This window comes from Ursus maritimus (genome assembly GCF_017311325.1).
Source record: "Ursus maritimus isolate PB19 chromosome X unlocalized genomic scaffold, ASM1731132v1 scaffold_X1, whole genome shotgun sequence".
Lineage (NCBI taxonomy): Eukaryota > Metazoa > Chordata > Mammalia > Carnivora > Ursidae > Ursus > Ursus maritimus.
Genome location: NW_024423319.1, coordinates 114,592,239 through 114,607,046, shown reverse-complemented (window position 1 = coordinate 114,607,046; position 14,808 = coordinate 114,592,239). Strand labels below are relative to the sequence as shown.

Below are 14,808 nucleotides of genomic sequence, written 5' to 3'. Positions count from 1 at the left end.
GGCTAAAATCACCACCGCAAGCAACAAGTGCTGGTGAGGACGTGGAGAAAAAGGAACCCTCGTGCACTGGGGGGGAATGCACGCTGGTGCAGCCAGTGTGGAACACAGTATGGAGGGTCCTCAAAACGTTAAAAATAGAGGGGCGCCCGGGGGGCTTAGTTGGTTAAGCATCCAACTCTTGATTTGGGCTCAGGTCATGATCTCAGGGTGGTGAGACTGAGTGCCACGTGGGGCTCTGTGCTGGGTGTGGAGACCACTTAAGATTCTCTCTCTCTCCCTCTGCCCCTCCCCCCCTTAAAAAAACTACAAATAGAATTACCATAGGCTCCAGTAATCCCACTACTGAGTATTTAACTGAAGAAAATGAAAACACTAATTCAAAAAGATGTATGCACCCCTGTGTTTACAGCAGCAGTATTTACAGTAGCCAAGATATGGAAGGAATCCAAGTGTCCACCCATAGATGGATGGATAAAGAAGATTCCATTTTACACACACACACACACACACACACACACACACACACACACACAGAGGAATCAGAGGAATATTACTCAGCCATAAAAAAGGCCGAGATCTTGCCATTTGCAACAACATGGATGGAGCTAGAAGGTATCATACTGTGAAATAAGTGAGAGAAAGTCAAATACCATGTGACTTCACTCGTATGTGGAATCTCAACAAATGAACTGAAAAAACAGAAACAGACCCATAAACACAGAGAACTGGTGGTTGCCAAGAGGAGAGGGGGATACAGGCTTCCACTTGCAGAATGAATGTCCTGGGATGAAAGGCACAGCAGAGGGAATGTCGTCAGAGGAACTGTAACGGCGCCCCGTGGTGGCAGATGGGAGCAACCCTTGTGGGGAGCACAGCGTAACACACAGACGTGGCAACCCTGAAAGTAAGGTAACACTGTGTGTCAACTGTGTGTCAATTTTTAAAAAATGCCTCAAATAGGGACGCCTGGGTGGCTCAGTTGGTTAAGTGTCTGCCTTCGGCTTAGGTCATGATCCCGGGGTCCTGGGATCGAGTCCCATGTTGGGCTCCCAGCTCAGTGGGACGTCGGCTCTCCCTGACTCTGCCCCTCCCTTCTGCTCGCTTTCATGCGTGGGCACTCTCTCAAATAAATAAAATCTTTTTTAAAATGTCTCAAATAATATCTCTGGCCATCTGGGTGCTTTATTCACTTGATTGTATATATTTTCATTTTCATTTCACCATATTTGCTACATCTCTTTTCTTCTGAAGAGATTTCACAACTAAGTATTTCAGTATGCATCTAAAAAACACAAAGCACAAGGCACATTTTCCTATGAAACCACAATACTATTATCATCACTCCTGCAAGAGTTAACAACTTCTTAATATCATCCAACACCCATCTGTATTCAAATTTTACTAATTATCTCCCCAAAATGTCAGTGACGGTTGGTTGATTGAGCCACGATTTCACAAGGGAGGGCCTGGATAGGAGACAGAGGCGAATCTAGAAAGCAGAGAAATAAAAATCAAAAACTGTAACTTAATAAAGCAGATTAAAAAAAAAAAAACAAATGAAGCACTCAAACTTTTGTGGATTTTTTTTTTTTTTTCTATTTAGGGTTTAGAAGGAAAAATAGGAACAGATGATTTGGGGCAAGAAGGGTGTTTCCCTCCCTCACCATGTGTCAATGCTCTGGTTCTCTCCCCACCTCCCCATCTGCCTGGGGCAGGGGACCACCCACCAGTGGGGGTGCCAAGGAACACAGCAGAGGAGGGTAGGAACAAGAAGGAACCAATGTAGAGATTTGGGCACACAAAAACGTGGGCGAATTTCAAACCCTCACAGAGGCCACCAGCATTTACTGAAGATCAGCCCTGTGCCGGCTATTTTCACACACAGCTCATTTCGTCCTCAAAGAGCTCCTTCAAGACCACTTACTACCCCATTATACAGAAAAGAAAACAGGCTGGCAGGAAGTTCAGGGGCCTGCTGTGTGCGCAGAATCACGGTCCCCTCCCCCTCCAAAGATAGTCCCCATCCTAATCCCCGAAACCTGTAAATACTTTACATTATACAGCAAAGGGGGATTAGGGTTGCAGATGGAATTAGGGTGGCTCGTCAGCTGACCTTAAAATAGGGAGATCAGCCTGGATCATCCCGGTGGCCCACGGTAGTCACGAGGTCCTTAAATGTGGAAGAGGGAGGCAGAAGAATCAGGGTGATGGCACATGAGGAAAACGCACCCCACCTTTGCTGGCTTGGAAACTGGAGGAAGATGGCCAGAAGCCAAGGAATGGGGGTGGCTTCTAGAAGCCGGGAAGAGCAAGGAAAAGGCTTCTTCCCTCGAGCCTGCAGAAAGGAACGTGGCCTTGCTAACACCGTGTTTCTAGCCCCGTGAGACCCTGGTCAGACTCTGACCCCCCAGAACTGGTGTTGTAAGCCACTGTTTGTGCTAATTCGTTACAGCAGCCGCAGGAAACTCATACAGCAGGAAGAGAACACCTTTGCTCTCACAGTATTATTTGAAATGTTTATCTGCCACTCTCTTCCACCGGTAGATGTACTTTTTATAATGCACTTTAAGCTTTAAAAAGAAAAAAAAAAATCAGTCTGCTTTCCTCAAGCGGTGCTAGGATCTGAATGTTTTCATCCCCCCAAAATTTAAATGCTGAACTCCTAAGCCCGATGTGATAAGTATTACGAGGTGGGGCCTTTGGGAGGTGCTTAGGTCATGAGGCTGGACCCTCGTGAGTGGAATTAGTGCCCTTAGGAAAGAGGTTCCAGAGAGCTCCCTAGCCCCTTCCACCGTGTGAGGACGGAGCCAGAAGGTGCTGGTTAGGGGTCAGGAAGAGGCCTCTCCCTAGGCACGGAATCTGCTGGCATCCTGATCTGGGACCTCCCAGCCTCCAGAACCATAAGAAATCATTTCTGTGACCCAGTCAGTGGGGTTTTGTAACAGCACCCCCCCCAAAAAAGGCCTAAGACAAGTGGATCATTTAGAACCAAGGCAAAGCCCCACAAACAGGTTGGCAGGTGGCATGAGCCACCCAGGGATTAAAACCTCATGGGAGGGGCGCCTGGGTGGCACAGCGGTTAAGCATCTGCTTTCGGCTCAGGGCGTGATCCCGGCGTTGTGGGATCGAACCCCACATCAGGCTCCTCCGCTGGGAGCCTGCTTCTTCCTCTCCCACTCCCCCTGCTTGCGTTCCCTGTCTCGCTGGCTGTCTCTATCTCTGTCAAATAAATAAATAAAATCTTAAAAAAAAAAATAAAACCTCATGGGAGGGCAGCTGCAGTGCAGACCGTCACCCATGGGCAACTAAAAACATGGGTTTTAAAGTCAAATACAATGCTGCCGGTCGTTCTGGGGAAGAACTTTTTTTTTTTTTTTTAAATCAGGACAGCCAGAGGCTTCTTCCAATTTAGACCATAGAATTCCACTCAGGAAGGCCATAATTACTCCAGTTCTACAACTCTGAAAATTCTGATAAGCAGCCAGCCCAGGAACCTTGGAAGTATTACAGCATACAGTAGCATCTGATAGGAAAAACCGAAATGAAGCAGGACGGCCTCAGTCACGAAGAGCTGGGTTCAAACGCTTAGCTCCACGAGCTACCCGGATGCTCAGCACGGACTGTAACGGGCAGCAGCGAAAGGCACGCACCTCTGCGGGCTCTCCCCTTGGCCACTTCGGCGCTTTGTAGTCCGAGCAGCCACCTCTATCAGCAGAAACCAGTGGTTCCCCAAATTCGCGGCGTGGCGCGGTGCCTGGAGGGCACCCCCAGAGTTTCTGATTCCGTAGGTCTGCTGAGAGGGGACCCAAGAATTTGCATTTCTAGGAAATTCCCACGTGACGCTGGCATTACTTCCCGCTTTTTGAGAACCACCCGTATGGATCTATTATCCTGACCTGAAAGCCAATTTCACGGGGAGGGGGGGCGTGGGTGTCAGAACCGACTTTTCGTTTACGAAGAACGGACCCCGGCCACGTGAATCATTAACAGACGGTTTTTGGCTTCTGGGAGGATTTCTTTTCCCTTGCTTTGCAAACAACACAGAAGACCCTTTGCTTACACACCCACCGATTGTCCTAGAAACGTGCGAGCACACACATGGTTATGGCATCGTCTGAAATAGCAGACCACAGCAGGGTAGAGGCCTCACTACACACCTGTACAAGCAGAAAACGACGGTTCACGGAACCCAGGGTGGGGGATGAGGGGCTTGCAGGGAATGCGGAGTCGTGCCCCATCTCTCGGTCGTGTGGAAAACCAACCGTGGAAGCCCCCTCTCCCACTCCCATAAAATGCAAGGAAACCAGAGCACCCTTTTCAAAGGCAAACCAGATCCGGCCACTTCCCTGCCCCACATCTTTTTTTTTTTTTTTTTTTTTTTGCTCTTAGAATAAGATTCCGAACTCTCTACCAAGCTCTGCAAGGTCTTTGAGATCTAGCTCCCACCCACTACTTGCCTTCATCTCTAACCTATACTCGGTCTATACCCCAAACACATGAGTCAGCTTTCAGTTCTTCAAATACATCAGTTTCTACCCAGGGCCTTTACAACCTGCCATTCCCTGGGCCCACTGCTCTGGCCCAGATCCACACCAGCTGGCTTCGGCTCGGGCAAGCCTTAACTCAAACAGTACCTTGTCACCTCCACTGTGAGGTCTGCCATGATTGCTTCTCGAACCTCTAGCCCAGCTCCTCACAGTCATGCTAACCTGTTCTAGAGACACCAAAACACCTGCTCACTCTGAAATGATTTTGCTCATCTACCATTCACCAAAATTTAAGACGTGAGAGCGGGAATCTTGTTCATCTCATTCCCCACTCCAGCCCCAACAACCAAAACACCAACTGGAATGTAGAAAGCACACAGTAAGTAGTTACTGAATGAATAAATAAGCCAGCCGAAAGTGAGACAGAGGGCGCCTGGGTGGCGCAGTCAGTTGGGTGCCTGACTCTTGGTTTCAGCTCAGGTCGTGATCTCAGTGTCATGGGATCGAGCCCCGTGGCTTGAGATTCTCTCTCCCTCTCCTTCTGCCCCTCCCATTTGTACTTGCCTTCTCTCTCTCTCTCTGAAATAAATGGATAAATCTTTAAAAAAAACAAAACAGTGAGACATAAGGCAACTGACCGAATTTTCAATGAGAATGACGATCATTTAAGAGCTAATGCTTATCATAGAGTCACTCACTGCTCAGTGCTGATTAAGTCCTTTGTGTCTATTAGCTCCCTTAACGTTCGCAGCCTCGGACACAGTTACTATTCCTAGCCCAAGCATGCAGGTGAGGAAACTTAGGCATGAAGAGTAATCTGCCCGAGACCACGAAGCTAGTTAGTAGTCGAGCCGGGATTTGAACCCAGGCACCATAGCTACAAAAATCACACGCTACAGTACAGCAGTGGGTCTGCCTCCCAGTATCACTGGGACCTGGTTTTTCACAAGTGCACACGAAAGAGGATGCCCTTCCAATTCACATGCGAACGTGTTAGATGGTAGTCTCCCATTGTGGCCCTTGGATGAAAACAAAGATTTTCTATGCAAAGTGGTTTAGCTCCTAATACCAACTGTTTGAGATTTCTAGCACATTTCTTCTCAAGGAGCTCCTTTTCCCAATGTTCACATCATCTTTCTAAATCAGGGCAAGAGTCTTGATTAATTTCTATCTGGGTTTAAAAGAATGAAGATCTAGAACTTTGGACAACTAGCCATATCACTTGACTGGGGATAGGCCCACCGAGAAGTGTTTTGGGGGTAAAATTCACACTGGACCTCAAAAAGATCTCCTATGGGGGCGTCATTCTTAGCGGGGAGTCTCTTTGAGATTCTCTTCCTCGCCCTCTGCCCCTCCCCTGCTCACACACGTGCACACACTCTAAAAACAAATAAATACTTCTTTAAAAATGAAGTTCTCATATGAAAAACAGTGTGAGGGGACGCTAGGGGTGGCTCAGTCGGTTAAGTGTCTGCCTTCAGCTCGGGTCATGATCCCGGAGTCCTGCGTCATCAGCAGGGAGCCTGCTTCTCCCTCTGCCTATCGTTCCCTGTGCTTCTGCTCTTTCTTTCTCTCTCTCTGACAAATAAATAAATAAAATCTTTTAAAAAAACAAAAGGAAAGAAAAGAAAAACAGTGTGAAATATCTCAATTTCTAGGTTACATGTTGAAACATTTTAGATATATTGTGTTAAATAAGTTATGTTGTTAATTTTACCTGCTTTTTAATCTTTTAAATAATTTTTAATAGCCTTTTAAAAATGACATATGTGGCTCACGTTATATTTCTACTAGACAATGTAGATCCCGAATATTCTAGAATAGTTCATATTGAATAAAATATCTGAAACAGTTTTCCAAATGTTGGTAATGCCTATTTTCTTGTTCTTTTTTTCTTTTTTCTTTTTCTCTTTTTTTAAGTAGGCTCCACACCCAACACAGGGCTTGAACGCATGATCCTGAGATCCAGAGTCACATGCTCTACTTGACTGAGCCAGCCAGGTGCCCCCTCTTAATCAAGTTTTTAATCTAGAAACAAGTATCTGATTCGTCTAGAGTCTGAATGTCGAATAAATTCATCAAGCCTCCTTCAACTTAGCCAAATGCACAGGGCTGACTCATGTTCTACACTTTATCTATTTCAACAATAGTGCAGTTAGTGGCCGTAAAGCAATTCTGCATTGTTCGCAGAAAAAATGGTTTTAAGGACCTATCAACTGATAACACAAACCCGCTCATCTACAGATTCTGCAGCTCTTCCCTCATCTTTATTTACTTGTATTAAAAGATGCTGGGACGGCGGTATAAGAAGAAATAACAAGCAATCTATGTTTTCTTGCCACATTTTTCCCTTGAGAGCTACCACATAATGCAGCATGTCATTACGGGGGCTGAGCTTTCCCACAGACATTAGGATAATTGAGCCTGAGCTCCTGACCAAGGACTCCAGATCAAAGAGACAAAGACATAAATAAAAGACAGAAGGAAATATACAATCTCTAGCCTGCAGAAGTATTCTAAATACTGAGAGGATCCCTGGAGTGATGGACCCGGAGGACGAGACCCCATAGAGTGTTTGGCCCACCCTGAAATTCAGAGGGAGACGGAGACCCGGAGGAAGGGACAGGAAACTAACATTAGTTGAGCTTCTACATATAGTTTGCCTATGTTGTCACGGGCCACGAGTCACCACTGAGCACTTGACACCCTCCTAAAGGCATAAAGGTGCTTATAACCCTGTGTGTTTATAACCTTTACTTAAGGAGAAATCAAATAACTTGTTAGTGTAGGAGTTTTGTCCCCCACTCTGCATTCCCAGGAGAGGGCATCTTTTTTAACCATTCTGTACCATTTTTCTAACAAAGGCTATATAAACTGTGCATAAGTAAGCTATGATTATACATGGAGAACTGGGTTATTATAAAGTATGCAGACACTATATAAAAAACAAAGTTTCTGGTACTTCATTTCATCCCAAATATATTAGCTAACACAAGCAACTAAATACTCCATTAATCATCATGCTTCCCACCTGAAAAAGGAGAATTCTTTGCTGTTCAAATACATGTCCAGGAAGTGTAAGCTCAATACCTTTCTTTTTCCTCCAGTAAGTCACCCCTGGGGTGAACAGAGGCAACCTCCCAAAATATCTGCTAGAGTTTTGCAACGGTCAAAGCACCATGAAGATTTGTTGGGGAAGGGAGAAGGCGAGGACCTCCAGAAGTGGCCCTGCTCCCCATCCTGGCCTCGGCTACTTCTGCCTCCCGCTCCGCAAAATCTCCAGGGGCAGGGGGAGGGCGTGTCTGAATGGGAGGGGGGCGTGCTCACCCTCCTAGGGACACGAAGGTGCTCATCGCTCTATGCGTGTGCAAACATGCTGCAGTGCCCAGACACCTCCTGTGGTCCCACGTCCCTCCACCTGGCGTCACTGCCACCGACCAGAGTGACCAAGAGTGACAGAGCAAGGGAAGTGCAGTCAGATGTTCCACAGCAGGGAATGTACACGGCCGGGAAACAACGCTTGCCTTATACGGGAAAACCATACAGCATTTCGTAAAATGCTGGATTTTGAGAAGTTTTAGTTTTTCACTCCGATTGCTTCCAACTGTTATCATAACGGGCCCTAGTGAAAAACGGACACGTCTTTTTTTTTTTTTTTAAGCTAAAACACAGAGAAAAAGCACATCTGAAAAGCACAAAAACTGACATTGTACACTTCGGTGATATACTTGTAACTGGTTAAATGAGCGACAGAAATGCAATGTTGACCTTGCTATCTATCCCCTTCTCCTGATTCTACAACTCACAAGCACAAAATGCTTATTGTTTTTCCCATAAAGTGCTGCAAAGATTAGTATTCTACATATGCATCAATGCAAATTTATTCAAATTTTAAGCTAATGAATTAGAAAGCAAAATCTCATCCTGAATTTTCATATTTAATCAATGATTAATTTAACCCAATGCCTTTAGGAACTCAACTGATCTCTTTGTAGGCTACCACATTTTTCTCTGGCAAAATCTTAGCACATGCCCCATAAATACCGCATTCCTTCATCTGTACGTTTATAGTACTGTATGTATCAGGATATAGCTGCTTCACTTGAGCATGTGAAAAATGCTCCTATTATGCATCCACAATATTTATAAGTTCCAGCACTGTTGACATTACAGGGCCTGGAAGGGACAGACCCCTATATGAGCCAGCCCTCCGTACTCAAATTTCAAGACCTTTCCCCTCTCAGCCTCCATGAAGGGAGGCCATCAAACCCTAAGCACTCAGTCTTCTGCGGACATCGTCACTTCCCCAGCTCTCAACATGACTGACATTGAACTAAAGAGAATGACTTCTTCTGGGTCCCATTTCTCTCTACGGTAAGTCATTGCTGAATCAAAGATAATGACAGCGAAATATCGAAGCCCTATTCTCAATGGTTGGTGCATGAAGGGTACTAAGCGGCAGATGCCCCCTCTAATAGTGGCCTTCATCTTCCGACTACATTAACTGCAGTCCGATCCGTGTCTAGTTTTTGGAGTGTTTCCACTGCTGGTAACAAACAGTAGGTCAAGTTCAAATGACGATGAGCAAAGTGGAAAGAGTTAGTTCAGTTAAGTACCTTAGGTTTCCCGGTTCGGGTAGGGCTCTAGAGACATCTTGGGGGAAGAGACAGGGAAGGGTGAGCAGCACGAACCTCCTCATACTGGCTTGACTACACCAGAAACAAGGGTGGCGAGAGGACAGCACCTCTCTCCATAGCACAGTCCTCCTGGGAGCCCACTGGTCAGCTTCCATCAGACCTGCCAGCAACAGGACCCCTCAGCCTTACTCCCCTCCTCGTTGAAGCCAAGGGTAGAAACAGCGACCCGCAATGCTGGGAGAGAAGGATGGTGTGGTGAGGCACTGAGTCTTCATGTTGGCTGCACCTAAGAATCACCTGGGGTAGGGGGGGCGTCCACCGTCCCCAGCCAGGCTGCACCCCGGAACCATCAAATCCGAATCCCTGCCTGGGGGGTGGAAACCAGAGAGAAGCTTGTAAAGCTCCTCAGCTGATTCCAGTGGGCAGCAAAGTTTGAGAACCCGGGATATACGGAGCATATCAGAAGGATTTTTTGGTTTCAACATGACCACTCCTCTACCCTCAAAATTCATGCATTATGGAGCCGATGCTCCTAACCATAGAGTTTTATATTCTATGGGTGGGGTGACTACAGGGAAACAGACTGAGAACCACTGAGTCAGAGAATCCCCAGGGCCCCCCGTTCAGCACTCAGGGTCCATTTTTCTGTGATTCCAGGGGCGTCTCACAGGATATACGGAACGTGATAAACACGAATGGAAAATGTCACAATTTTGAAACATTTCTCCAGGCAGCCGTGGATTACCGTAAAGTCCACTTTCTTGCAGAAAAGCCATTTGATTATAAGCTCGGTACTGGGAAAAAAGCTTTCAATCATGAGGGATCTTCCACCATTCCCACAAAACTCTGGAAGGTAAAATTAATTACCTTCGATGGTATTTCATGTGAAGCCGCAAAGGATATAGAGCAATGCGTATTTCTTTTCCTCTCACCCCACTAAATGCAATCGGGAGTTGCGATGTCACATGGTTTCCAACCGAGCCAATATTTGGCAGTTCAAAACCCTGCCCTGTCAGCCACGTCGCTCTTTGTTCAGTGGCCCCGAACGCGCTGAAGCATTATGCCCTGGCTCTCAGCGAGGACGAAGAGAAACACGTTCTTTTCTCTGCAAGAGAAAGATGTAACTTTCTGCCTTCTAGTTTTCTTCTACACAGGGCCAGATTATTTCATTCCATCCATTCGGTTCCTACAACTCCCCCCGCGCTCCCCCTCCCTCCCCCCCGTTTTGCCTGGTGATGCTTTTAAAAAACCGAGAACAGAAATGAAGTCGAAAAAGAGTGGTTTTTTTTGCCTTCTGTCTCCCAAGCCAATTATCTACAACAGAATCACAACTGATTCCGATGGTAACAATATCTCTTTCTCTGTGAAATATTTTCGCATGGCAGACCGCTCTCCAGCCTCCAGATATATACAACACTTGCCTTCGTGGGGCAGTCAACGGCTCTCCAGGCCAACTAGAATGGGACATTAACCAGAAAGGAACTTACAGACTTCTCAGACCTGGATGTGCAAACACATTACCTAGAGGCTTTGTTAAAAGGCAGATCCTGAGTCCGCAGGTCTGGGGTGGGGGCCTAAGACTGTGGATTTCCAACAAACTCCAGGGGTTGGTGATGTTGCTAGTCTCATGACCACAGCTGGAGACGCAAGAACCCAGACGGTGGTTCTCAACCTTGGGGCACGGTGGAGTTACCTGGAGAGCTTTAAATACTGATGCCCAACCCCGCCACCGAGCAACGGAACCTGGTGATTGTAGGTGAAGCCAATTCCCAGCGAATAACACCAGAAAAGCGGTGCCTGGCCACAAGCTCTCCTCTCCGTCTTATTAAATCTGAATGCGCGGTTAACAACCAATCCCCTTTCCCAGTGAGGTTAACATATATGCGAGTAATAGATTCATCCATCTGAAGGTATTTGTGGAACGCCTACTGAATCCCAGGCAAACCGTGCTCCGCACTGGAGATACCGTGGGCAACAAAAGATAAGGTCCTTTACCCTCATAAGGCTGACAGTTCAGTGAGGCAAGGCATTACCAAATCATCACACGAATCCATAGGATTTTGAGCCACGGACAGGTGCTAGGAAGAAACACAAGTGTAAGGACAATGGGGAGCAGGAAGGTGGTTTCACATTAGAACTGGGCAAACATGTGGTTTATTGTCCAACCAGTGATCACAGAATCACAGATTTTTTTTTTATTATAGTAAGATATGCATGACACAGACTTTTCCATTCAGTGGTATTAGATACACCCACAATGTTACAGATCCATCACCACCATCCATTTCCAGATCTTTTCCATCACCAGAAGCAGAAACTCCATACCCGTGAAACCATAATTTCCCATTCCACCTTCCTAATCACAGCATTTTTTTTTTTTTAACCTGCCAGGGACTTTGGGAATTTGTGCTTCCATGGCCTGATTCTACGGGAGGAAGACAGACTTCCTAGTTCCTAGTTCAGAATACGCGCCACTATCAGACGTGGAATAAAGCTAGTAGCTCCGTGCTGTTCCTTCAACACTCTCCGGAGTCACTGAAGAGAGAGGAGTGTCCAAGCTCCCAGTCCGCGAGGGCAGAAGTTAGGGAAATTAGAGCAGGCGCCTCGATCTGCGTGCCAGCGCCAGCGGGGCCGGATCGTGCTCTGCACGGGGGCCCGTCCTGGGCATCAGAGCCCATGGAGCCGCAGCCCCAGCCTCTGCTCACTCGGCGCCAGCAGCCCCCCTCTCAGGCGTGACAAGCAAACGCACCTCCGGACACCGCCTGCCACAAGTCTCCTGATCCTGCCGGGCACAATTACCCCGGCCAAGAACCGGTGAGTAGAAGGATGCTTTCTTCAATTCAAGGGCTGAAGAACACAGCTCAAGCTGACTCAGGACCCAAAAGCAAGCCATATCCTCCCTCCCAAAAGGACAAATTCACTTCTTACATGTGCAAAGCTGCCATGTCTCCACCATGGTGCATATGAAAACCACCTGGGGGGATTTTTTAAAAAATCTCTCTGCCCAGGCAGTATCCCAGACCAGTCAAACCAGACCTTCTGGGGGCAGGGCTTGGGCCTCAGTCGTTTTCAAAGCTCTCCAGGCGATTGGAACCAGTGAGCCAGCACTTACGGCTCGCGCGTGGAGGTCCCCGGAACCGCAGCAGGGGCATGCGTGGAGGGTTGCCTTGGGCCCCCCTGCAGACGTACGGACTCAGAATCTGCGGTTTAACTAGATCCCCAGGTGAGTCATACGCACGTGCAAGTGTGAGAAACGCCGCTCTGGAATTCATAAAAGATAGCACCTTCGCCTGTGAGCAGTCACGCTAACCTTGTTTTCCAGCTGCCCAAAGCATTTCAAATATATTTAAAAAACCAAAACAGCAACAACAAAAAAACTAACCTTGCAGAGGGTCATTTTTAAAGAGCTGCTTCTCAAGTGCCCCCCTCTAAGCCCAAGAGGCCATGATTTTGGGGTGGGAACAGCATGGGGGAAATGTGTCGTGTCTGCTATTGTGGACATTTGTCTGAACTTGCAGTCCCCCAGAGGGGGCCGGGCACACTGCTGTGCACTCCGTGGGCGCTTAATAAATACTTGCTGGCTGGCTCGCCAGCCCAGAGGTGAGAATAAAGTGCATTTCTCTCGGAGTCGGGGGCAATTTTTCCACCTAACCGTCTGCTACGGTCCCAAGTCTGCCGGTCCCTAGGCTGCGAAGGGCAGCGGGGCTGGGGGAACGGGGGGGGGGGAGCGGGAGACCAGAAGAGTCCGAGGCAGAGCAAGAGGCTGCGAGAGCACAGAATGCATTACTGTACTCGTGGCATGAAATCCACAGAAGAAAAGCATGCCAATCACGGCATAATGAATTCGCTTCTGGCTGCCAAAGCAGGAGCCACAGAACAATGAGCAGTTTGAGCGGCTTCTGTTCCCACAATGCAGCCTTGTGAATGTCCACAGGCAGAAAATTGTGCCTACCATGCACGGGGCATTTTTCTTTCTGGGCTGTGCTCTAGACCTAGGCAGCAAATTGTGTACCTAAGAAACAATTCATTACCGGGCTCGGAAAATGAACATTTGAACCTCCTGCCCAGCTGAGTCCCTGGGGAGGAGACAGGACTTTTCTGGACCCCGTTTGGGTGAGTAAAAGTAAGCGTTCACAAGGGCATGACTGTGGATAGTTAGCTGAATTGCGACAGATGAAAAGGACTTCGAGACGCTCCTTGCCAACGAAAGCATCGCCTGGGCATAGTCGGTGCATAACCACGCCGCTGCCTTCGAGTGTCCGGCCATTATTAGTCGATTAATTTGACAAGCCGTCGATAGCTTCCATAAAGAAGCTCCGACAAGCCGTAAACTAGAGGGTGAGAAGACAACCCGGACTATCCGTTTCTGCGCACGGTGAGGCAGCCGGTGGCCTTCCCGAACTGTCCCCAACTAGCGTGTTGAGGAGTCTGCGGACACGCACTCCCTCACGCAAAAACTGGGCTCCTTACCGATACTGACCTGGTGAACGCAGGATGCATTTTCATTTTAGTGCCTCCTCTGTAAAGCTCCTTCCAAACAACCGAATCGTTCCTTCTTCCTTCCCGGACTCACACATGCCTGAGTCAAAGGCTGGCCCTGTTACTCTGCCTCTCCTCAGCTCAGTCTCCTCCTGTGAAGCTTGGGCTGCGGGGTGGTGGTGTGATTGCTGGGGACACAACTCAACAGATACGTGTGATGAGGGAAGTCCTCGGGAAAGCACACAAAGGCAACACTTACAGACCCTCCAATACCCTTTTCCTTTCCCCGGTCAAATTCAGAAGAGCTTTGATCCATTCAATTCTTTCTTTCTTTCTAAGATTTTGTTTATTTATTTGAGAGAGAGAGAGAGCGCGCACGCGTGCGCAGGGGGAGGGGCAGAGGGAGAGGCAGACTCACTACTGAGCTGGCGCCCTCCCTTCAATTTTCTTGAAATCATCTATGGTAACCTGTCTCCCTCCTCCCTCCCTCCCTTTGAGGCTCCAGCAAGTTCCATGGGGTACCAGTTGGTTCCACGAAGAACTTGGGGCCTCTTTCCTGAGGCTTCTGTCCAAAATAAATGGTCTTATATGCAGCGCACGAGGGTCAAAAAGTACACATTTTCACCCTTTTCCAACCGTCTGCCCGATTTTTTTAAATTTTTAAAGTAATCTCTATTCCCAACGTGGGGCTCAAACTCATGACCCCAAGATCAAGAGTCATATGCTTTACTGACTGAGCCAGCCAGGTGCCACCTCCCAATTTTTTTTATTTATACGCCTCTATTACTTGGGAATAAAAGCTCATATATTCCCAAAGCCTGTAAACTGAGGTACATATTATAAAGTACCAAAGTATGTATATTAAATATAAGTTTAATTTATTTTTAAATAAATACAGATGTGTCAGTATGTCCTTCTCGTGACCAATGAACCACCTTGTGCATCCCACTTTGGTGACCATGACTCTATTCTCCCACATTCTACTCAAGTGTGTCCCCCCCTGGGTAAAGATAATTTGAGGCAATGAAAAAGAAAGAAAGTACAAATCTGTTCTCTGATTTGTGTCATGAAAATTTAGTTTTAACCTTAAATGCATTTCTGGGAGTTTCCTTTCCTTTACAAATGTTCTGGCATAGAATTCCAATTCCATTTTCCTTACAGCACTTTGCTGTGCAGTGTGGTAACTCATTATCAATGAGAGGGAA

General features: G+C 47.3%; 1 protein-coding gene and 1 long non-coding RNA gene across 2 annotated transcripts in view; both read right to left on the bottom strand.

Annotated features, from left to right (window-relative positions):
* GPM6B (glycoprotein M6B) overlaps positions 1-14,808 on the bottom strand; it is a 199,001-nt gene that overhangs the window by 141,681 nt on the left and 42,512 nt on the right. The gene's annotated exons all lie outside the window — the stretch shown is intronic.
* Positions 1,255-14,808, bottom strand: part of LOC121103566 — a 16,580-nt gene continuing 3,026 nt past the window's right edge. The window contains exons 2-3 of the long non-coding RNA XR_005835822.1: positions 13,605-13,832; positions 1,255-1,489 (exon numbers count right to left, since the gene is read on the bottom strand). This is a non-coding gene — a long non-coding RNA (uncharacterized LOC121103566). The remainder of the gene's footprint in view (positions 1,490-13,604; positions 13,833-14,808) is intronic.